The 26,322-nt window shown below is 35.6% G+C and overlaps 1 protein-coding gene across 3 annotated transcripts in view; it reads right to left on the reverse strand.

The window, feature by feature from the left end:
- Positions 1–20,275, reverse strand: part of fign (fidgetin) — a 45,404-nt gene extending 25,129 nt beyond the window's left edge. The window contains exon 1 of one of the 3 annotated variants that reach the window (XM_060827873.1): positions 20,190–20,275. The gene's annotated coding sequence lies outside the window, so the exon portion shown is untranslated. Of the gene's footprint in view, positions 1–19,476; positions 19,550–19,763; positions 19,797–20,189 lie in introns of those variants that run through there. The other 2 variants (XM_060827874.1, XM_060827876.1) reach the window with 2 other exon arrangements.
- Positions 20,276–26,322: the final 6,047 nt, after the last annotated feature.

A 26,322-nucleotide genomic window follows, 5' to 3' on the forward strand; every position in this document is an offset into this window, starting at 1 on the left:
CAGACAGTAACCTACCATTATGACCTGAATCAGACGTCATACTCTTTCCCAGGATTAATCAAGTCAGCAAATCAAAACAATATAGTTCCTTCAAACATTATTACTCAATGATAAGATTTTGAATTTCCCAACCCTGGGTTAGACCACCAAGGTTTAGATTTTCCATCACTAAAATGTACTTTGCTGTTCGTAATGTTTCAAAGACAGCTAGCATTTGCATTGACTCCACAGAACTAAATTTTGGGAATGTGCTTTCAGTAAAACATGGACTTATCTTTTCTCCTTCAAATGTTCGCTCACCTGCTGTGTTTTCACACTATTATTGTGCTTTCATGTTCCACACATCTCTTCTATTTCATTCAACGGAAACTTAATGGTGAGGGTATACATTATCTGAAGATGTCAGACAGAACTTTAAACCATTAATTCTGTTTCTCCCTCCACAAATTCTACTGAATTTCCCCAGTACTTTCTGTTTATACACAGGGACACATGCTTTTACAGGCCTATTCAATGTATGGGCACAGTCAACATAGATTAATCGCCCTGAAACATTGGGCAACATTTTCACAGGAACTAGAAGCAGGAGTAGTAATTCAGCCCCTTGACCCTGCTCCACCATTTAATAGGATCACGGCTAATCTCATCTTGGTCTCAACTCCATTTTCTAGCTCGCTCCCGATTACACTTTAACCTGTTACTAATTAAAGACCAGTTTAGCTCCTTAAATTTATTTAGTGTCTTGCTGTCCATTGTTTTCCGGGCTAGTGAATTCCACAGATTTGAAAATCTTTGGGAGAAGCAATTCCTCCACATTACTGCTTTAAATCTGCCACTATTTATGTTAGAATAATTTTTTTTTAAAAGAAGATTGTTCTACAAGGTACATTGTCTGCTGGCTGCACAAATTCTTGTCACTCCCTTCAGCCCTGCAGGCTGTGGAACCTGCCCACTGTCCTCAATTGGATGGTGGTCCCCGATCTCTAGGAAGTAACCTCTTAATTGGTCAACTTCTTAAAACTCCCCTCCAGTGTCTTGCCACAATCATGTCAGGGAATTAAAACACAAACCGCTAACTTCCACAGAATCTACTGCATTGCCAGAATCTTCGACTGTTGCAAACAAAATCTGGCTCTATGCTGTGTGGTAACTTTACTTGCAGGACAACAAAAAGAAACAATCATACAAATGGGGAAGGTGTGCACGGCTGACATCCACATCCCCATTCAACCGTAGCCATTTTGTAAAATCAATAATTCTTGTTGCTATGGCTATTTGCTGTTGCTAAAGTATGCATGTTGGGATTTATTTTTATACAATGTCAAACAAATCCATGTACACAGAGTAACCAAAGAGCCAAAAAATCTTACAGCAGGATAGAATCTATGAAGTGTTAAATAGCTTTTGAAAAGTGGTTAAACCTGTGATAATTCGTACCTTTATTGTGATTAGATTACACCAACTAATCGGTCTTATTTTTCAACAAAAAAAATTGTCAATCAAAATCTATTTGAAGACGCTGACTGCATCAATAACAAAGAAAGTGCTTATGTATGAAAATATATAGAATATTACGCAATTGCAGTTAGTTTAGTAGTGTTGTCAATCAATCAGAATTACATTGTGACAACACATAATCTGCTAATGGTATAAACATATACTGTATTTGTGTCACTGCACAAGTTGTTAAATGGAGACAAAAGTGTAACAACATTTCCATTACAAGCTTTAGTGAGCTTCATTTTTCTATGTACTGCACTGAGCTCACTGTTTGCTTTGTAAACTTAGTAATCATCAATGCTTTTTATATACTTATAGGAATTGACAGGCAGGAAAACAAATTATATTGCGTGATTTTATAAGCCCTGTAATAGGGAAATGTTTATGCAGCTTCTTCTCATGATAAAGTCAGCTCCCTTGCTAAATAACTTGTCAGTTTTGTTCTGGTCAGAAATTCTGAATGAAATTCACTATCACAATGCCTGCTTCATGAGTATACCACCATGCACTGCAGAAATTATGTTCTGTGAAAGCTTAACAGAATTTACTAATTATTTTGGAGACTCACTAATAATTCACTAGCTTAATTCAAATGAGAGAAACTTGTTCTGTTACAACACCCTATAATCTTTTCTTGAAGTAATATGTAACTGCTATTTCATTTTACAAGCATGTAGAAATCTGTTGACTACATTTCTATTCTCTAATTTTTGGAAAAAAGTACAATTCATACAAGGTCAATTTAAACTTGGAGTACATTAGAAGAGATTGGGTGCAAGAAGGGGGAATGCCCTCAGAAATGTCAAAGACTCAGGCTATTTTAATTCCTGGATCTAATTTAAATATTGCAGTCCAGTTTCCTGCCTGAAACTGGCAGTTGGGAACAGAAATTGACATGGCACAGAGTATGCTGGGATCTACAAGAACAGGCCACATCGCAAGATTATTCAGTATGGATATTTGCAACTGTCACATTAAGTACGAGGGGGCAGATGCCAGAACAAGGTTGAGGGAACCCAATGACTTCTTGCAATATTCATAAAGAGAAAATGGTTTTAAAAAAATCACCTTAGTCTCTTCTGGCCACACAATGAGTGTCATCAGTTGTTGCAGTGAGTTTTGCCACTATGCTGATCTACCAAAACGTTTTAGTTAAAATTATGACATTGAAAACAATATTGGGCAGAAAGTTTTGAAGAGAAAGAAGTTCTCTATCTGTCTGGGACAGCATCTCTTTTATCTATTGCAAGGTAATTTGGCAGGTTGGGGGTGTGAATGACAGGAACATGTTTGAAATTTTATGACCCACTACTATTTTTAACCTTTACTCAACTAACTCTCCCCCTATCAACAGCATTGTAAAAAAAAAGGCACTAATATAATCTAATAAACACAGAGAATACTGGCAGCATCTATGGAGAGAGCAATGGAGTTTCAAGTTCAGTATGACTTGCCTTCAGAATTGGTTTTAATGTGCAAGAGATTCAATGCTAGCTCCATTCTGTATCAGTACTCTTACCTCCCAGGTTTCAGTTCACTCCACACTCTGGGACTAGAGACAATAATTTAGAATGATGCTCCCGTGCATTATGTCATGTGCTTAAATTGTTGCAGGAGTGAGTTTCCTATTGGACATGACTTGTGGAACTTCAGATGAGACTGTTACACATTTCGCACAACTCTCTTTTGCATTTAAATCAACAGAGGACTAATCCTTGACCACCATTTTACAATAACACCAAAAATTTAAAATGTCTAAGTTCAGTCAATGTATTGCCCAGTACTTGCTTTCAGCCAGCTGCACCAAAACAAATGAACTGCTCATTCATCTTGCGACTGTGTTGCATGATCTATGTACAAAAAGTGTCTTCTTATGGAACCACAGCTTCAAAAATTATTCTTTGTTTCCTAGAAGCAAATTGAGCATTGATAGACATATTTCCCTTTTATTTCTATTATCACAACTAAAACTAGAATCAGTGTATGTACCTTTGCTTTTTTTACAATTTAATTCAGTAGTTTTAATAACTTTGCCACATAAGTTTTTATTTGCACTCAGAAATGTTTAATAGTAAAAGCAAGAAATGTCCAGCCTAGGAATTAGAATGTGCATGACTGCCAACTGCCAACAACACTGAACAATGTCAATGTGGTTCTTCTGAGTCTATTATGAATTAAAAAAAAACAAGCTAAAATTCAGGAAATACTATTAAAATTGACAAGAATGAGATTTTGTCTACACTCAAAATTTGATATAGAATTTCGTCAAACTAAACACAGAATTATTGTCAATGTCAAGCTGTGTTATGAGAGATATTCCATACGATGTTGTATTGCAATACTTCTGCCTCAAAATATCCATGTATGAAACAATGGATTTAAAAAACTTCTTATAAAACTACATTACTGCAGAAAGCAATTTCACCACCTGATAGTGGAAATGTGAAGTAAATTGTTCAATTTTTCCATATTTTGCTTAATGATAAGCAAATTAAAGCTTGTGTAAATTTGTCAACTTTAATCTATTCAGCACGGTTTTCAGCATGTAATACTTAGTTTTGTTAGCATGCAACACCTCCCACTTATCCATTTCCTCAGTTTTAATAACACACATTTCTGCTGTTGACAGTCAATTAAACTGCCACGATCATATTAAATAATGAATAATCAAACTACTTTCATTGGCCAAAAATTGCTGTCATCTCCTTGTACCAATGCACTAATTTGGTACAAAACATATCTATAATTTAACTTTGACCATCACAAAAGATAACAATACATTTTTTTCCCCTCAAAGTACCTTTGAGCCATTGCTTCATTTGGCAACTTTAACAGTTTTTGCAGGCATTATCACAAAATCTAAGTAGATTCATTTTAAAAAGTCTGTAAGTGTACTAGCTCCACATTCAGATGTATTATGAACAGAAACAGCTTACAAGAAAATTTTAAGTATAATTTACAAGGCAGCTGTAAAAGAAACAAAAGTCGCTGTTTGACTTTTTATAGTTTTGAAGTGTAGCCAAAACAATTTAGTAACATGAAATGCCAGCATATTTAACAGTAATGCGGTGACTGATTATAATATGCTCAGTTCAAAATCAGAACTGAGGCTTACTCTCATTTGTTCAGATTTTCCTCGCAATTTTTTTACAGCTGATGTGACGCTTAAATTCTACACAACCCAAGAGTCAAAGGAATTTCTACAAACATCTGCCAGTGCTCTTGAAATCTTCCTTAGGTTGAGCTAAAAACATATCAACTGAGAAACTTGTTGCAATGAGCTGATTTGTCCATGGGCATTCCAGTGATGTAAATAGGATAATGTGGAAATAGCAGGCAAGTCATCTGGTCAATGTTCCAGTTCTCCAGAGATTGCACACAATGATAAGACTTCACCTTTTGAAACTTTCTGCAATTTTCATGTCAAATGCAGATCATTTAAATTGATAGCACTAGAATACAGTTATTAGAGCTAATGGTATGTGAGAACACATTATGAAACTTTGCAGTCAATCATGAATTGAGCATAATCAGAGCTTTTCTACATACGGTAGCCACCAGCAAATAATATACTTTTAAAATAAGAATGTTTCAAAGATGTTTGGAAATAAATAGTACTTTATAATTCAGTAACACAAGTAGTTTGATTAGAGTTGAATAATTTAATCACATTAATCTGAAGAAGAACAAATCTGCAATCTGATTTTCAATTCACTATTAGAATTAGCACCAGGTAACAGTGAACAACGGAATGTTTGTTCTCAGTCTCAGATTGCTTTAAATGTCAGAGTTCTGAAATGATCAGTGCTGCCATTTTAATCATTTCACAGCAAAATGATACAGATGTCCAGCACATTCAAATGCTGCAGATACTTAGCACTCGAGTGTTAAAGCGGGTGTAGTTCAGACCCTAACTGGAGAACTTCAAATTCCTTCCACCACTTAAATCGAGAGAAATGGATAATTTGGTTTGATTTTGTAAGAGAAGTCAAAGTACTTCATGCATTGCAATCTATTCCTCAGTTAGGAACAAGTTTAGAATGACAAGATCAACACTGCACTTTTATAAAATAAAATGGAAAGTTCGAAGGTTTTGAATGTCACAAGGAAACAGGGCTACAGTTCGAGATGGTCAATCTTTTTTGCCAACAATTAAAGCTGTGCAGCTTGAGCAGCAAATCTGATATTTAGCAAGTACTTCACCAATATGTTCAAATTTGTTGGATGGAAGATGAAAGCTTCTGAAGCAGTTTGGAAAGAAAAGTATCATGCATTGATTGAAGTGAAACATACAAAAGTAATTTAGTTGGAAATATGTAAATGGATAATAACGTGTGCTCTTTCCTTTTGACATATATCAAGTATGCTAAATTATAATAGCTATAGGGAAATTTGTGGGCCACATTAATGTACGAGTACGCAGCAAATCTGCAGTTATACTATTCACTGAAATTTGATTTTTACTTCAGAAGTTACATGACAAAGAGCAAGCTTTTTCTAAGGAAAGAGATGACTAATAAATGATCAAATAATTACATGTGCTGCGTAACTCCAAACATCAGTCGGCATATTTTCACATAACGCTGTTCTCAAATCATGTTCCACTGAGATCCAGTCAATGTGACCCAGTCTATGAGTTCAACATACCACTGGTCATTTGAAATAATGAAAAAACAAATCGGTAAGTTATTTGCTTTTATTTGGACCAACAATAATCAAAGGAATTTAGTTTTGAAATCCTAACTTAAATTTAGGATCAAGCTACTCATTATACTAATTAAGCACTGGCTATTATTGTTATTAAAACAAGGAAAACACCTTAGTGTTTTTTTGTGAACAATTCATGTCCTTGTTTAATACATTATACTTATAAATCAATCAACTGATAAATAGAAAATTCCACACAGCTGTACAGGTTTTATTTTTTTTCAAATGGATCTGTACACACTTCATATATGTTCCTCTCCACTGAGCAATTACCCAGGCTTAACTAAGAGATGGAAATGAATGTATTCCTTATTCTATAAAACAGAGCAATGAAAAGATTACTAGTGTCTTGTTTCTGTGTTCTTTGTCATTCTCAAAGACGCCTCTATTGGTATTTGACAGAGAAACCACATTAGCAAAATTTCAACTGCGTTTCCTGTAACTGAAGCATTTCTACTCTGTTTCTTTTCAGAAATGTAGATGTTCTTATGTAAAGAAAACCATAATTACTTGGATAGATTGGCCTAAAATGCCCATTTATAAATAATAGTTTATAACATGAAGGATACTTGCTTTATTCACATATTGCTGTTGACCAGATCAGCAAGAAGAAAAACATATTAAATTAAACCCAAGGGAAATGCTGTGTAGGTATCTGTCAGGGAACATACAATGCACTACTATAGAAATGTATAAAATTATTTATTTGACAAGAGTAGCAAATTAGATTTAAATTCATAAGTAAGGTTTAATCCAATATTGAGCTGATAACTACTTGCAAACTATAAACAGGACTTTCAGAAATCAGTGTTCTCAATACACTTGTTAATAGCTGCACTATAAATCAATCAGACATGGGTTTTCACATCAAGATACATAACAGAAAATATCACACACTATTTCATTCAAACGGGCTGCTTTAGTATTTTACTCATTATGAATATAACAATATTAACAATGATTTGACTGACACTTATCTCTGAATCACTGACAGAATTTTCTACCATTTTAAAATGCATAATAGTCTGTATTTTGTATGAACTAATAAGTACATGAAATTTGCCATTTGTGAATTTTAAGATTTTTTTAAATACAGTCTTGTTTTGAAAAAATAATTTGTTTGTATGAGTAGAGTTCTGGTCACCCTGCTATAGGAAAGATGCTGTTAAACTTGAGATATTGCAAAAAATATACAAGGACATTGATGGGATTAGAGGGTTTGGACTACAGACAGGCTGAATAGGCTGGGGCTTTTTACCATGGAGGACAGAGAATAAGGAGTGACCTTATAGGTTTATAACATCATGAACAGAACAAATAGGGTGAACAGCAAAGGTCTTTTTCCTAGGATGTGGGAGTCCAAAATTCAAGTGCATAGGTTTAACGTGTGACGGGAAATACTTAAAAAAGGACCTAAGGGATAACTTTTTCACACAGAGGTTGGTGGCTGTATGGAATGAGGTGCCAGAGGAAGTGGCAAAGGTGGGTATAATTACAATATTTAAAATGCATCTGGATGAGCATAAGAATAGGAAGGGTTTAGAGAGAGATGACGCAATTGCTAGCAAATGTAACCATGCCAGATAGGAATGTCTGGCCAGTGCGGATAAGTTGGACTGAAGGGTCTGTATCTATGCTTTTTGATTGAATGGCACTCCGAGTGCGGGATACTAAGCTATGCATAAAAATGAATTTAAATTCTCTCTGAACAACATTGGATTTAGTAAACCGAACATCATGTAAAACTTGTTTACCTAACAAGCCTATAAAATGCAAGTGTCCTTCCATTTAAAGCTGCACAGTAAATTTCCTGAAACACAATCTGCCTATAAGTTGGTCAAAGAAACTGCAACAATTATACCTATTTATTTTGAGATTGCTAAAATGAATTTCTTCTCAATAGCTTTTAATCAGATCCCTTTACAAAGAATTTCAAATTCTGGAGTATTATTAGCAGAGATGGTGAGAAAAAAAGTACAGAAAATTAGAGGTTATAAGAAAATTAGAGGCATGGTGCAACTCACCTGCCTATCTTCTCAGTTACAGTCTGGGATAAATCAAAATTTTTAAAAAGTAAAAACATTTAAATTGGATGCGGGGGAATGAGAGAAAAGCTGGGACGCAACATTACCCTCCATTTTCCTCTCTCCAACACACAGAAATCAAAGACAACATCTAAAATGCATGACCTGTATTCAGTTTAAAGTAATCAATGAATAGTGGTTCCAATCCCCCAGTGCCACTCCAATGATGACTTGGCTGACAGGTTAGACCATAAGCAGGCAGAAATGAAAGCTATTACTTTAAATTTCATTCAGGAAACTTTAATTTTTAAAGAGTCCATTCTATTACCAAAATGCCTTTTTTTCAAAATTACACAATTATTTGCATTATTAACATTCATATGATTTGTCCTTAAGTATTTAAGAAACAATAACTGATGGTCCTTCAAAGTTGGCAACAAAAGTAGTGAAGAAACAGCAGAAAGAATAAATATAGATACAAATATGATTAACAGCCATGAATAGAAAAAGGGGGAAAAAACAGAATGCAAGAAAATCAGGTACAGGGAGAAACAGAAAAGTGAAGCAGTGGGGGTGAAACTGATTCGCACTGATAAAATAATACCGACTCTCAGCCAATTGGCAACCTATTTTATGCTGTGCCCTTCTCAATGCACTATGAACTCATTAGGTGTTACTGATGTAACCAATTTCACTCTCAATGATACTAAGAATGCAAGCAAACAGTACTATGGCATAAGGACAGTAACAACAGGAGGATAAATGTTGCATTTAATCTTTGATCTGTAATTTTCCTATGCACACATTACTGAGAACACAGATACAAATTCATTGTATACAGCAGAAGAAATCAAAATTAAGCATATACTGAAATAAAGAATAAAAAAGTCTTGCTTGGAATAAAAAATTGGAAAATGAATCAGGTGCATCATAATACTTTGATTTTCAGAAACAGGTCGTACTCCTTACAACACCTTTCCAAAAAGGAAAAATAACTTGAGCTATTTGCTGTTGCTATTTCTTGCAATGTGTTCTACTTATTTGAGCAATGCAAACATAGAGTTCAATACTGAACTATTTTTTAATTGAAATGTATGTAAAGCAATCCATACAAACTGATAAAGCAAACATTTGTCAAAAGCTCATTAAAGTAAATAAACGTTAACTCAAAGAATCTTCATTGGATACTGTTCAACACTTGATCCTTTTTGAATTTTACTTACATTTTAATGCATAACACTAACAATTAGTGAGTCACTTAATATACAATTGCTTACCAAAATAAAATGAATATTTCTATGATAAAGTAAGTCACTTTACAAACATGCATCTTGTAATATTCTTCAAGAAATACCTTAACTAAAGTTACAAACATACATTGTATACATTATGAGATCAATCCAAATGTAGCTACGATGAGTTAAATTCCCAGTGTTAATAGTAATTTGCTTATAGTTGGAGGAATTGCAAGAAATAGTTTCTCTCTCTGACCCAGCATGCAATGAAAAAACTTACAGTTTCCCAGAAAAGCACCAAATGTGAAATTGAGTGATTCTTGGAAATTCTTAAAATTCTAGAACATTGCCCTGAACTGAATGCTTTCCAAAATGTAAAATGGGCATGATAAGGTTCTGGTTAGGAATTTCAATGTGAGCATTCAAATCAATGCTCAGCTGTCTTCTGTTGGGACATCCTTTTAAAACTGAATGAGATAGGCTAACAGAAGACACGTGATCACTGTTTATAGTCCACTCTGTGGGTCATAAAAGTATCCTAAAATGTTGTTTGCAGTAAAATTCAAATCATACCCAACAGAAACCTACAGATTTTAATTTCCCCACAAGGAAAATTGCTGATTGCGTTTGGAATGCACTCATTCTTTGAACGTAGAAACACAGAAGTGTAGAAATTAGGAAAAGGGAGTAAGTTATTCAGCTTTTCAAGTTTGCTCTGGCACTCAATATGCTCACGGCTGATCACCCAACTCAAAACCCTGTTCTCGCTTTCATCCCAAACCTTTTGATTCATTTAGCCATAAGAACTATGTGTAACACCTTCTTGAAAACATTCAATATTTTGGCCTCAACTACTTTCTGTGGCAGAGAATTTCACAAATTTGAGTTAATATGGGATATGGTTAACAACAGCATTCATTTTCCATGACTGCAAGTGTCAACCACAGAGGCAACACGCAAGCTAACTGGCTCATATGTAATCAATTCATGGAAAGATGTATTTATCAGGTTACTGAAAGATTACATGGCTCGATTAGGAGGTGATAAGTACCATAAGTAAACGAATGAAAATGTATTTTGTTCCACATACACTTAAGATATTAAAAGTTATAGTTATCTTGAGCTCCACTAGAACACAAAGTTTAGGGTAATAATTAGAATGAAATACCCAAAGGATTCAGTGGATTAAAAAAATCTGCAACTGTCAAATACATCTTACAATTCCCAGAAAAAAAATGTCAGCCCTGTGTTCTGATGCCTGCCTGTATTTTTGGTAAACTGATGAGTTGGGTAATTCAGACTTAAAAAGAGAATAAAATGAGCAAAAGCTTCAATGCAAGAGCAAGGACGGAATTGATCATTCAAGACCTGGATTCTAAAACAAAGTGAGATAAAGATATGCTCCCCCCCAAAAAAAAAGGTGAGGCCAGTCATCTCCCACAATTGGTGTCAAAACTTGAACAATAAGGAACGAATCAAACCCAGAACTGGTGACCTTGGTATAGAGAAAATGTTAAAAAGCAGTCAAAGCAGAAACAGAAGCTATTCCAAATAAATCAGATGCACACCATTGTGGTGTATTTAAAAAAAATATGCAACACGGACAACGTCAGGCTGATTGGAAATGCATTTTCTGAGAGCTTCTTACCTTTCCAACTGTCAAAAGAATTCATATCACAACCATGAAAATTGGAGGAATTGCTCCAATTCTCTAAAGCACTGAAGCACTTCCCCTGCAGTGTTTACCTTTGTTGAAATTCAACAGTAACCAATATTTAGAGCTGAATCAAGACTAAAGGGCTCAGATTTCCAGGTACAGAACTATATTACCTTTCCCTTAGAATACTTTAAGTTATGTGGAATTTAAAAGATTTTTTTTAAAAAGGCATGAGGTAGTACTTACATTCATACACATCATTCTATATGAACAGACTGTCTCTCAATCAAAATAGGATACAAAGTTTAGGAAGAGATATTATTTTTTTTTGCTCTAAGTCCTTAATTCTTGGTTTAATTTTTAAACTTATCCCATGCAACACACATTAATGCAAAGCTGAGCCAATGAAGATATCACCCATTTCACTGCTTTTGTTATTATTGCTCCATAACTGGCCGCTGGAATGAATGCTGGATTGATCAGGGGGACTCACTCCCTTAACGCCCTCAGGAAACCATTTGGCCTCAATGCAATACTTTTCCCAGTGAACCAGCAAAGATCAGGACTGGTCCAGTAATGAACTGCAGATGACATGAAACATCACTTTCTAATTCATGGCATATCATTTTGGAACAATAAGCAAATCACATCACCTTTGCCATACATAGAAGCATTACATCGCTTTATCGGTATTTCAGCACTTTAATATTCCATGATTATAAAAATTTAGTTTAAAATTGAACTTCTGGGCACAAGATATAACATCATAAATCAGACACTGAATTTTCAGTGAAAGTTGGATTATTTTGTTTCATAATTTATTTCTCACCTCACTGCAAAACTAACTTAATGCTTTAAGTTAAACACTGCTCACCATTCCACAAACTTTTTTTTTGGATAAAGTAGAACCTCACTGTGCAGTAGTGGTCATGGAGTTATGTTGATAATTAAATATGTTTATTAATTGCTGATAACTATTTTATTTTCCTATGTAAAATCCTCAAATAATTGCATCTGAAGAATATTTTGATTTTAATTTTATGCAGATGTGACTTTTCACTGAACAAAAAAATAAAATATCAAACTGGGGGTGCAACTATATCACTTCTGCGAATCCAGTGATATACAATATTAGGTTCAATAAACCTCAAATATTCAATAATCTATATTATTTATTGAAAAATATAAAACCCTAAAAATTCTGGTAATCAGGATAAACTAGCAGTAAAAGTGGTTATGACACCTGTGAGAAGCCCATTTCATCCATGCATAAACAGACATTTTCTTTAAAATGGCAGGACTAATGGAATGCCATCACATCACGACTATGTGTATGTTACTTTGATTTTCAGTGATTATTGTAGCAATAAAAACAGCATTTCATAATATCATAGTTTAAAAAGAGACACAGGTCAACAGTAGTTAAAATACTGTTTAAACTTGAATCAAGATTTTTGCTCTTGAAGTAGGGAAGTAACTAGATTTGACTGCATCTTCTGTATAGAAACTGGATGTGATTAATAGCATTGCTTACAACACCACAGAACAGGGTCGTCTCCTAATCCTAAATTCACCCTGGTAAAGAGGAAAGCAGATGGGTCACAACTCAACATCTGCACTTGAATAAATGACAAGTTATAACAGACCCAAAATAACCAATTATTCCTGGTGTTTAGCAAATAAAATTTGCTTTAAAATGCAGCAATTTAGCTCATGGTTCATTATAATATCTAAGAACTAGATTCCCCTGTTCATGACAGCATGTGTAGATCAAGTTTCCCATTGCCTCTAAAAGACATCTGAGCAGAGAAAATTCAAACAGCTGTCTTTGTGACTCTGGATCTGATACATTGTGAACAGTGGCTACGGAAATAGCAAAAACAAAATCATTCTGGATCTTCAACATGATAAAATATACAGCTAAGTTCCATTTTCTATTAGTGACCACTGGTGATTGTATCATGCTTTCCATGGAAAATATGTAAGCGACTACCAATTACAGTATTAACATGGAACGCTTGAATATGTTAATAGATCTTTAAATAGTAAATGTGCAGCTAATACTTTTAGTATAATATCAAATATTTGAGTTTTCTTAGCTAGTCTTGGTTATGGTCATATAAACAAATAAGTAAAATGAAAGTGAAAATACAAATATTTATTTGATGGATTGAAACAAACTCAGACTTTAATCCTTCAAAATGCCCACTGCGATATCGGAAAACTTAATGTTTTGTAGACTGTTAATTTGTGCTTTATTTACATGATAATGTTTAATTTTCTGTTTTTATACCTGAAATACATCTACCTCATAGAGCACAGATAACATCACCTGGTAAGCTTACTTTGAGTTTTTAAAAGCAAGCAATATTACAAGCAAATAAATGTAAATGCAAATAAAAGCACAAATGGTAATTGTTATTTCAATCCAAATAATCCAGAAAAATCATTCAGCGCAGGAGACAGTTACAAGTGGTTTTCTTTTACTTTGAATGTCTTAAAGCTTTAATATTAAAGAATTGAACTTCTCTACATGTATTCGTCATAAAATAAATTAGTATTAAAATTAAAATGAATTCAAAACAAACCTGCATTAGCTTATAAAGCAGGTAATGGAAACTATGTAATATATTATTTTGAGTCAATTGTTGCAGAGAATAACAGCTAAAAAAACACACCTTATACAGCTATTAAAGATATGACCCTATTGCAGTTCTCTTTTGTGGTGCACTTTCTACATCGGCAAGGCTATTAATCAAATGGCAGGTTCAAATTGATGCGTTTTATATAGACAGCCCTGACCACACACTTTAATTGCCTAGTATTAAATAGTAATTAAGTTTCCAAGCTTTAAAGTTTAATTAAAAAATTAAGTGGATGTTACAGCCATTTATTGGTTTGAAGAAGTCTTTAGCAGGCACAGTACTCTTGGCTCGAATGGCGAAGATGCTGCAATTTGTTATCGACAGTCACTCAAATAGGAGGTCATTTCACAAGTCTATTGTGAACAAAGGTGAACTAGGCAACTAATGAATGCTATGACCAAGAAGAACACAGACAATCTAGAGGCAAATAGTATTAAAGTTGCTAAAAAGTAAAAGTGATTGAACAACACCTTCACGAAAAGTACAACTATTAAACTGCTTCATTTGCAATGATATATACGGTGCATATATAGAAGAATCTATATCATCAGCAGATAGAGCATTTGCCATTTACAATTGTAACAAAATCATATTAAGAAAACATAGAATCACTTAATTCTACGAGCAATTAAATAGCATTTGAAAATCCCTGGCACTTTTATTAGATACTTAGAATAAAGTGTTCTACTTTACTAATCTACTGAAATAAAATTAAACTTACTGTCTAAATTTTACAATGTACAAATGTGCTATGAAATTATTCATAGATAAAATTGCCTGTTCACTCATCATACATCTAATCTTAAATTGAACACAATTTAAATTCACTGGTCTCTGCCTACCTAGCTGTGCATGATCCAAAACACATTTAACATAATATCAGGTTCATACATTAACCCCCTTACGTTCAATTTATTCCTTATATTTCTTTTATCATTCCACATCAAACTTTAAGAGCAAGTCATTCTGTCTTGCCATTCAAATTAAATTGAAGAAAAATGAAAGAATGATTTCTTTGATTATTTAAGTCAATTGAATGAACAACTAGACCAACTAGAGTGATCCTGGATTCAATTCCTGTCTATGCTAAATTAATTCTTCACCAAAAGGTGCTAAAGCATTATGTTGCCTACAGCACTTCAGGGTTAGGGAGGGAATAAAACAGCCATATTTCACACTCTTGATCCTATGACTCCTGTTGAAAGTGGGTGCACATATGGATGCTAAAAAGCTACAAAAAAATACCATCATGGCAGAATGTTAGTAACAGCCACTGTGGTAGAGTACTGGAGGGTAACTGATGCCTGCGTATCCACATTCCAACAAAAAGTCAATGCTTTCCAGAGAGGAGGGAGGATTTAGAAAATTGGTCAGATATGGTGGGGGGAATAATTAACATGAACCTTGATGCTATTATTCTGAACAAATTGTAGTGAAATAGTGCTCAGTTTAATTATGGTGAAGCTAATGAAACTATTTAACCAATGCTTTAATAACTTATATAAGAATTTTTAATGCAGAACTAACAGAATTTAAAATCTAATTTGGTAATGGTCACATCAGTAATTCCATGTAAATAACAGTTGCAGGAAAACAACTTGTCAAATGTTTTCGGAAAACATTTGTAATATTCACACAAAATACAAGTATTACAAAATAAATGCTTTTACAGTCTCAACCTGTAGGCTCCTGCAACTGGAAGGTCTGATTTTCAACAGGACTAATGCATTTCACAAGGCAAAGAATTGTAATTGTGTTTTTCAGTTTCATATTGCAGCAAAGTAAAAAATCAATACAGTTTGTCTAGCCTGCAGTAAAAATGGAATCTCTTATTGAGTAATTAAACACCCATTATTGTCATGGACAGCAAAACAATGAATTTTAAAAGAGAACAAATTTTTGTAATGAAATACTGGAGTGACAAATTTGTTTTGAGAAACAGATGGACAATAAAATTCCTAAATGTTTTTGTTATCGAACATGGCAAAGAAACTGGAAGAAAAAATGATCACGCAATAACAATGTAACCTTGAAGTAAAATCACTTCAGCTGGAAATAAAATACAGGGTCCAGAATTTGAACACAGTTTGAACTTTATCTGTGGATCACAATCAGGGTTTAAGGAAAGTAAAGAATCTTAGCAGCAGTGCAATTAATCTAAATAAGAAAGAATTTACTTTGATGTTGTTGGATCAAACAAATTCACATATTGTTGATGCAAAGGTGAATCGTTGTGCCAAGAGGCAGTTGTGGCTTACTACTTGTCTATTTAGGTAATTGTCCCATTATTTCACTGTGGCAGATTTATTTTCTAATTCTTCTATTCTTTTATAGTTTGTTTCTATAGCTTAAAAATAGTATTGCTTACAGTATTTGCATAAATAGTGACAATGTTACCAAACCAATCTGTGGTCATCGCAACAAATCGGTGATTTCCTAATGTACTGGTCAGCAAGTAGGCTTTCCACAAACACACTTCTGGTCAATAAGCAGCTATTTCCAGCACAGGGTGTCTCAGGCTAGAGTTAGAATCTGATTACATGGACCTTTTTTCCGACATTCTGTAAACCTTCATGGCAGTTTACCAACATTTTCATCACATTTTTACAGACCAGAAAACTGATAAACTCTCAGGTACCAAGGCTCCTGCAGTCAACGTCTGGCATACTGCCAAGTACATAGCTATACAATGCTTCAGGGCCTGGATGTATGAAGTATTCAATAGACAGCAAAAAAAAAGGAAACCCTGCAAAAGACTGAAATATAAACAATAATATTTGAAAATCATACTGCTTGGCTTCCAGAATATTTTATATTTGTTATAATGTTATAACTGCAGATGGATTCTATTTTTCCTGAAAGGTTTATTTTTTTAAAGTTCTGTCTCATTCACACTACAACTCTTCATATACCAGAAACTGTAATCTGTTCAATTAAAATGTAAACACTGTAATGAAGACATCAGTTTTTAGGCAAATGCCTTCCTATGCCACTTGGGATATGATAATTACTAGTGTAAATCTATGGATGCTCATGAATCCTCTACAAGTCCAGATTAAAAGCATTACCACTAAACCTCCCTTTTTCTCCATTGGGGACTGCCTGGTCTAGCCAATTCCCAATTTGCACACAAACAATCCAGACCCTACTTTCTGCCAGGCATTGATTTTTTTTTAAATTATCAAGTTTGCAACTAAAAGGTAACATATAAAATTCTACTTTTTCCTAACATATCATTTCACAGTTTGCATATTTATTTTGGGGGAAAAAAAACACTTTCTTTTCTCCTTTACTGGAGCGAATACTTCACTGGTGAAATGGACTTTTGAGAAACCAGTGCTGATGCTTCAAACAGAATCACAGAGATTCCACAGAAAGAATAATAAGAAAGCACTGCATTTGTGCTCAAACTTTTTTTTCCTTTAATTTGTTTGTGCTGCATGCTGTCAGTCAGAACAAAAAAAAATTGACCAAGCAGACAATCTCAGCAGCTGAATGTTGATCATGTCAGGGAAGTGTGTCAAGGATTTGTGGTCCTTCATCTTCTCAGCAGAGCAAACACATCCCTCAGAGCAGCGACAGGCAGCTGGTTTCACTTTATAATGTAGCCCAGCCTAGATCTGTACTAAAAATTGTCAGCACACTCAGAAATAACACAAAGAAAACATATCCAGCTGCTGGAAGGGTGAACATCATGCATATTAGAAATGGGATTTGTTATATTTGCATGATGCTAGCTCCCCTGGGTCTCTTCTTTCTAATCTAAAGCACAAACACAACACTTAACATATTTGCTTACAGCTGACAAGCTGAGGTTGATGGTATTTTACTCGAGCAGTCTTACTTACAGATACTGAAAAATGTATTATGTTTATAACTAGTACAGATAAAGTGTTCTATGAACATACCTACTCAGATATTCATTGTATATTAGGAAGTAAAAGATAGTCAGGTACACACCAAAACAAAACAATTTTTAAAAGTTCAAATAATTACACTTGAAGGTGCAACGAAGGTTACAAATGCAGCCATCTGTTTTGTTTCTGGATATACAAATGTTTCATTTGTTCTGTTCCATACATACATACACAAACAATATGTTCAGTGTTCTTGAAGGTGCAACATAGTTATCTACTCTAGATAACTAGAAATTGCTCCATACTGGTGTTCATTTCTGGCCCTTTTCTATCATATATTTTATTGAGTTTTCTAGACACATAACAGCTTAAATAATTCTGCTGCGTTTGCAGTTGGTATGTGGTCTGCACTCGTGAGTATCAGGAAAAACATTGTTTTCAACTATTTACACCACTGAAATTCGCTCGCATGCAAAGTACTTTCGCGAACTTCCCAGCATCTGATTCGCATCCCGATTTAAATGCCACGTTTTGCATGGGGACGCGAGGACACAGTCCTGAATGTGGAAGGGGGCTCGGGTGGGGTAGTCAAGTGTCATCATCAATATGTGGAAATATTGCTGTTTACGTGATACAACTGTTGGACTTTCATTATTAAAACAATGATCCTAGCACAGGGGCTTCACACGTTCATAGGTCCAGTGATAGGAATAAGTTATTGTTATTTCGTCAGAGACTAATACAAAAGTCTTTCACATAGCGGTACTATTGATCAGGATTCCTACAAAATGTCTCATTAAAGCAACTATGTGGAAAAAAAATAAATATCTAACACATATCTAACAGCATAAGACCTTCACTAATATCTTCAATTCCTTGCTTCCTAGCAATTAATTTGCGGAACTGAATTTTCCTTTAACTTAAAACGCTCTGGGACTGTTATGCTGTTACACATCGCAATTAATTGACACCAAAATTCACATCAAATCCTGAGGAAAAAGCATTGGTTTTGCCTACTCTGCTCACATTGGGTTTCATCAACTGCAAATTGATTAATGCGTTCAAGTTTTGTTGGCAATAGCTTTTTTTGAATAAATGGCGCAGTCGTATTAAAATAAACCCTAAATCATATGATTGTTAACTACAGGCAACCGTTGGCTAACCCTAACCTGCTGTTTTCTGCTGGCCGCTCGCTGTGAATTTCGCACTAATGAATACCAATCGCAAAAATCGCATTCCCGTCAAATACCAGCCCTCATCACTTGTACTGCCCCCGATTTAAAATTTATAAACGCGAGAGCCTCTCTATAGCATCCTAGGCACACCACTGCCAAATCCGCTATGAATATATATTACACGTTTAGCACGAGATCGGAAGGATCTCTAAAGCTCCAAATTATGGAAACGTGCACATTAAACATCTTTAAAAGGTGGAAAAAAAAAGCTTCCGCTCTTAGATGCTTTGCAAATGACAAAAATGCAACAACAACAGAAACATACCATAAACACTCGCGCTACTGATCATTTCTTGCAAGCACACAATTGGATTCACAATCAGAATTCCGACCGTTGGGTTTTCATTAGCCACTTTTTCCCCCCTCTTGGCTATCAAATTTCACTGCTGAAACGTGGACCCTTTCGTCAGGTATTCATTTAACCTACATGCATGTAATTGGGGGGGGAAGCGACATCAACAAAAAGGGATCTGAGAGACAGAGAGCGCACCACACACACAAAAAAAATACAAGCACATGATCACGAATCCAAGTCGCTGTCAATTTCACTCACTTCCATGGAAACTAACAAGAAGCTCCGGGGAGGACAGTAATAGGATCACTGTACTGTATATACCATTAGATTATACATCTCGCTCTCTCTCTCTCTCCTCTGTTCCACGGCACAATACGCCCACCATGCTTCCTTTGCAGCCTGAAAATAGATGATGTGGTTATCTCTCCAGCTCCCAACAGTTACAGCACAGGTTCAGCCTCGGCTCTGACACTTGGGTGCCTTTTTTTTAAAAATTAAAAATCACGAGCGTAAACCACGCCAAGTAAGGGAGGTCTGCTTTTTATTTACACTCCTGAATTTGCTCAGAAGTTATTTCCCCAGCAAACCAAGCTGCAAAGCACTCTCACCGCTGTCCGACTCGACAGCAGAATAACTCCACTCCGCTCCAATGGGGAAAGAACATGCACATGGGGAGGGAGGGGAGGAGAGAGAGCAGTGAGAGAGGGGCGGGGGTTGGGGCTCTGCTGAACTCTTGGATTCTCACTACTGCAATTAACCCGCTTACTTTAAGGAAAAGTCCCAGTCTTTCTTTCTTTGTGTGCGGGTGTCTTTTTTAAACGCGTTAGTCTAGAGTGCGGGGCGCACAGCGTGTGCAAGTGATTTGCGGGTGCAGATAAACACTGGGGGGGGGGGGGAGTCAGGCGCGGGTTATTCAGCCCCCACCTCCCTCCCCCCCCCCAATGCCCTAATCTGCTCGCGATCGCTTCGATTTTACGGGATTCAGATGGAAATGTTGCTGCCAAGCGGGGCGGAAAAAAAAAGGGAAGTCTTACCTGGGGTTGGTCAGAGGGTCGCCGCGGAGGTTAGGAACATCGACCCCGGTGTTTACTGGCAAGCGGGAGCTCGGGTGAAGCGGGGCTGGCAAGGATTTGAAATCATTCCAAGTTTTCAAACCAGTGCGCTCGGAAGACTGCCATGTTGGAATTCGGACCCAAAACAGCTGCCTCGGCCGAGGAGAGGAGGGGGACACGCATGCGTCCGAGCCGGAGAGGCAATTTCAAACAAGACATCAAGGAGTGAAACACCACGATAGTCCACTCATTGAACGCTTCACTCTGAAAATAAACTGCGGCAGACTCACGGTTCCATGACAAGATCTCATTGTTGCCAAATCCGAACTGCAGGCTTTTATGTTCCTCCTCCTTCTGGGTTAGTTTGTGCTCAAGTTCTGAAATCCAGTTTGAATTCCGTCCTTCTTAACTGAGCATCATATTATAAATATAATGCATGTCTCAGAACACTTCACCGAGATGAACATGCACTGTTACATGTTGGTGTTCATTCCCAGGGAATACACCTTTTGTTGCTTCTCTGATTGAGCATTTTTTTTTCAAACCACCAATTTAAAATGAACAACTTTCGTGAATCAATTCGAGTGTTCTCCTGTAAACCTAATTTGCATTGTGCCACCATGTTAACATCTTTCAAGATTTGAATTACATCAGATTCACAGAGACAAATGCATCAAATCTTGTTTTGACTAACAACTGTAAAACATCTGCATGTTTAATAGTGAAAAAAATGAACACAAAAAGGATGTATTGTGGATACTGGAAATCTGACATGAAAACAGATTGTGATGGAAATACTCCGAAGTGATGAAAGGTTATTGAACAGACACATTAACTCTGTTTTTACCTCTCCAAAGCTGCTGCCAGGCTATCTGAACTTCTCCACAACTTGCTGTTTTTGTACAAAAACAAACGAAAAAAAAAACACACAGTAAAGATACAGCCTCAAATATTGGAGCAATTAACAACAAAGTAGGATTCATAATGTTAGCTCTCCTTTCTTCCCAAGAGGTTGCCAGACCTGTTGAATTTCACCAGCAATTTCTGTTTTTAATTTAGATCTTCAGTATCCACAATTCTTTGTTTTGTTAAAAAAATAATTTGACCAACATTGTTTTGCTCTAAGGGAGTATTTCTTTCCTACTCCCCTACCATTACAGGCTTTCCCATTTTCTAAGCACACAGTAATGCGAAGAAAATAAAATGGAGTTAAGTTCAGTAATTTGTGAAGTTAATGATAAGACTAGAGAATTGCTATATGCCTAACTGAAAGATAAGGCACAGTTATTGAACTTTGCAACAATCTTCATTTGAATAATGTTAAATGCCAAAAATCGAGGTCAAAATGGGATTAGGAGAGTTTCACAAATTTCAAATATCGCAGTATTCTTTCGGCACCCTTGATTTTCTTTGAAGACATGCCCCTGTCTTCACTTACTTTGCTCTTTTTATATGTTAGTTTTAATAAAGGTGCCAGCTAGCCTCCTGGCTGTCATAGAGAGAGATCTGAATCTCATTGACAGCCAAGACACCTTAACATTAACGTGTCGATTTACTGACAGCAAATAGACATGTTGCATCTCATCCGATCTGGACTGGTGCAATCTTAATGATTAACCTGTCTAGGTAAAAGATAAAGAGGTGTTGTTATCTTTAAGGAAGAGAAGGAAATGGCCTATACTGTTATTGTGGAACTGAGAAGGTACTACTTCTCCTAGCTTTACAAAAATAAATTTTCATATTATTTACAAAGACCTTTTTGCTATTTTGCCAGGGTTTAGGAGCCAAAAGCATTGATGAATATTTTTTACTAAATGGATGTTTATTTGGCCTCAGAGTAATATATATACCATAAGATCCCATTTTGGATTAACAAGGCTGTCGTTTGACCCAGTTAGATACTTTGACTACCCGACAGAATTACAGGGTGAATTGGTATGTTCAACCTAATGTTGGTATTTTAGGTTCTACTTCTGGAAAGAGGAAGTTGAAACCTAGCCTTCTTTGTATAGGTATCTTTTACCTCACTTTTATATCATCTAAATGTTTTCTGTAAAACAATTTACAAATCATTTGACATATTAACTCCCTCTGTAAATCAAAAATCAAAACATTGCCAATCTGAAATAAAAGTAGCACATGCTGGAGAAACTCAGTTATTGAGATCTGAAGGAGAGTCTTATTAGACTAAATGTTAACTCTGTTTGTCTCCTTGCAAATACTGAGTTTTTCCAGCATTTTCTGTTTTTATTAACTCTCTCCATGGTTATTTGTCTCTCCTTTAAAAAAAAACTCTGCTCACTTTACAATTCAAAACCAGGTTGAAGAAACAAATAATAACACTATCAACTGTTATTACAATGTTAGCAGTGCCTTTATTACTGAGATTTGATATTAAAGATCCTAAACAACATTTTATCTGAGCTTTTCCTTTCACTCTCATTTGCTCTTTGCTTATTTATTCTTACTTTTCCTATTATTTGTTTTATTGACTTTTCTATGTTTCATTTTTTAACTTTTATTCTTCTTATTATTATTTTTATATTTTTCTTTCCTAATTTGTTTTGTTTACTTTCACCTTTAACATTTCTAGCTATGTTTACTAATTTTCCTGCTTTTCTCTGCCTTTGGTTTTCCCTTTCTTCATTCTTGTGTTCATGACCACAAAAAAGTTTGCGATTGGCTGCCAGCAGAAATTTATCTTATCTTTTTCACAGAATCGCAAAATGCTACAGATGGAGAGAGACCATTCAGCCCATCGTGTCTGCATCAGCTCTTCAAACAACCACCATTACCCAGTGACAATCTCCTACTTTTTTCCCCATACCTTTATACATTATTTTTATCCAAATGATCACCCAATACTCTCTTAATGCCTCATTGTGCTTTCCATTCCCTGCCAACTCACTGGTTTGTTTCCTCATATCATTCTTTTACACATGGTTCCCCTTGCATTCCAATTCCTTTTATGAGTGGGAACAGCTTCTCCTTATCCACTCAATCAAGCCCAGCTCATAGTTTTGAAAACCTCTATGAAATCTCTTCAGTTTTCTTCTCTTCAAGGAGATCCTCATAACTGAAGTTTCTCATTCCTGGAATTACTTTTGTAAATTGCTTTTACTTTCTCTCCAATGCATTTGCATCCTTCCTATAATGCTACACCCATAACTGTGCACAATACTCCAGCTAATGTCTAGCAAGTGTCTTACACAAGTTCAACATCACCTCCTTCCTCTTCTACTCTCTTAATAAAGTAAAAAAAAACTGTATGCTTTATTTAGTGCTCCCTTCACCTGTCCTGCAAACTTCAATGATCTGTGCACATATGCATTCAGGTCTTTTTGCACCTGCACCTCCTTTAGAATGTAGTTCCTATTTTAGATTACATTTCCATTTGTTCCTACCAAAGTGCATCACTTCATACTTGTCTGCATTGAACGTCCTATGCCACTTCTCAGCCCACTCAAGCACCTTGTGAATGTCATTTTGGAGTTCCACACCATTTGTTCTTTTTGTTCTCTCTCTCTCTCTCTCTCTCTCTATGTCTCTGTCTCTCTCTTCAGCTAATTAAATTAAAATTTCTTAAACAATGAACTCACTATGTCATTAGAATGACAAATTATGAGTTTACCATAAGTAAAGGTTATGGATGGACTAACTAACCAATTATCTAGTGAAGCAGATACAGGAGATGTCTCACCTTCAGAACTGAGAGGTTAATGCAGATACTTATTTCAGCAGTGTGAGAGTGAAGGACACCTAGTAAAGTCTTGTGCTATGATCTGAAGTTTTAGCATGGTGATATGGATTATAGCAAATTCAAAATGATGCCAAGACAAAAGTAAAACTGTCATGTTCATAATACAGATATTGCATGAAAGAAATAATTATATTTGCATAGCACTTTTCATGAAGAAGGGCTTATGCCCGAAACGTCGAATTTCCTGTTCCTTGGATGCTGCCTGACCTGCTGCGCTTTTCCAGCAACACATTTTTAGCACTTTTCATGCTCATTAGATATCTCAAAATACTTCACCAACAATGAAGTTATTTTGAAATTCTGTCACTGCTGTAATGTAAAAAACATAGCAGCCAGTGTGTGCATAACAAACTCTTGCAAACATCAATGTGAAAATGGACAGATAGCCTGTTTTTTCTTATTGTAGTCTGAGGGATAAATATTGACAGTTCCCCAGAAACTTATACATCCATTCAATGTCAGGTGTGGCATTGGTTTAACTTTTCATTAAAAAACAAATTGTGGCATCTGTGCAGAAGTCCTTTATTAGTATACTGAAATGTCAGCCTCATCTTTGTGTTCAAGTCCTATAATGAATTCAGATTCTGTAACTTAGATGCTAGAATGCTGTTTATTATTGCTTTAAGAACTGTCAGCTTTAAGAGTGAACATATTAGTGAGACAAGGTCCAGGAGGAAACCACATGACTAACTGTCATATGCAGTCCAGTACAAATATGCTGGACTCTGGATGCATACATGTTCAACAAATTGTAGTCTGAGTTGTTAAATAATTCTGTTTGCAATTTCATAAACTGAATCCTCTATATTTAATCCTCGCTATTTACCAATAACACAAGAAGTATAACATGGTGATGAGCACTCGGGAATTTTCTTTAAAAGGAAGCCAGTGGTGCAATCTTGAAAAGCCCCAGGAAAAGCCCTCAAACAGGACCTGAAGCAGTGGAAGAGTTACACTTATGAGAAAAAAACAACAGGAACAGTGAGTACTTGATTTATGAGCTTGTTCAAGCATAGAATTGATTCTAAATTGGACTGAACTAGCAGTCAAGACGAAAAAAAATTAAGTTGTATTTGTAACAGGATAGAGCAGAATTTTTGAACCAGCGAAATACATATCAATAGTGCATTGCTGAGTCTTCAAATAGGATAACCTTATAGTAATAGGATGATTATAAATCCCTTAAATATCAATTGTATTCGAAAAAGATGGGGAACATCAGAAATATGACTGCCAAATTCCCTAGCGTGAATTAGAAGTTTGCAGGTTTCCTACATGAATTCTGGATCTTTAAACAAAAGAAGAAGCTATGCTTTATAAATCTTGTCATTAAAGAATAAGCTAAGCAAGCAGTGAAAATAAAGAAAACCATTGGAAACTAGGGGTTGCAGTGTCAACACTTCAGGTTTGTGTCAGTAGGGCCAAAAAGATCCTGCTAAGTTTTGGGAAATGCAAGAAAATCTGCTTCATATACAAGTAAACTTGAGAATTCACCATCTAGACCTGATATCTTATAGGTAACAATGGCAAAAGTCAATTGATTGGTTTGTCTGTAGATGCAATGGGAATGGCAATGATTGTTATTTTTCAAGGACCAAGCTGTCCGAGCAGATAATGAGGCTAGTTGTAGTTTTACCAGCTATCAAAGATTTCAAAAAAGACCTCTTAGAGAGAAAATGATACGCTGCTTAAAGATGACAAAATTTGAAGCCTTTGTACCCAAATAACATCTGTAAGCATTAGGTGCATTTAAGACCATAAGACATAGGAGTGGAAGTAAGGCCATTCGGCACCTCGAGTCCACTCCGCCATTCAATCATGGCTGATGGGCATTTCAACTCCACTTACCAGCATTCTCCCGTAGCCCTTAATTCCTTAATTTACCAGTATGCATGGCAGCCAGGATGCAGAAAGAAAGCAAGCTATAGGGGAATTGCAGTCAACTGCACCCAACACAAAGCTATTTAGCATTACCAAACTTCCACAAGTCTTGTGGTAGAAATGGGCACTTGGCTCACCTATGCAAGAAATCTGCTTCCAAAAATGGAACCAGAGTCTAGAATAGGATATAGCCATGCAAATAGCATGTTAACAGAGTGCGTGCCAAAAGTCTATTTAAGCACATACTTGAGATGAGCAGTGAGACTAGGCAGGGTGAAGATTCTGAGTAAAGGAACCTTCAATGAGAAGGTGAATAGCTTTTCCACATTGGGCATGTTACACAGTGTGTGGCCAAAATCAAATCGTTAGAAGCTTTTGAAGTCATTAAGATCATATGCCCAAACAAAATTGACAACTCTCAAGGTGAAAGTCAACGTGAGATCTAATACAAACAGTTTATCAGTCAGAATTCTG

The sequence above is a fragment of the Hemiscyllium ocellatum genome, chromosome 7 (assembly GCF_020745735.1).
Source record: "Hemiscyllium ocellatum isolate sHemOce1 chromosome 7, sHemOce1.pat.X.cur, whole genome shotgun sequence".
Lineage (NCBI taxonomy): Eukaryota > Metazoa > Chordata > Chondrichthyes > Orectolobiformes > Hemiscylliidae > Hemiscyllium > Hemiscyllium ocellatum.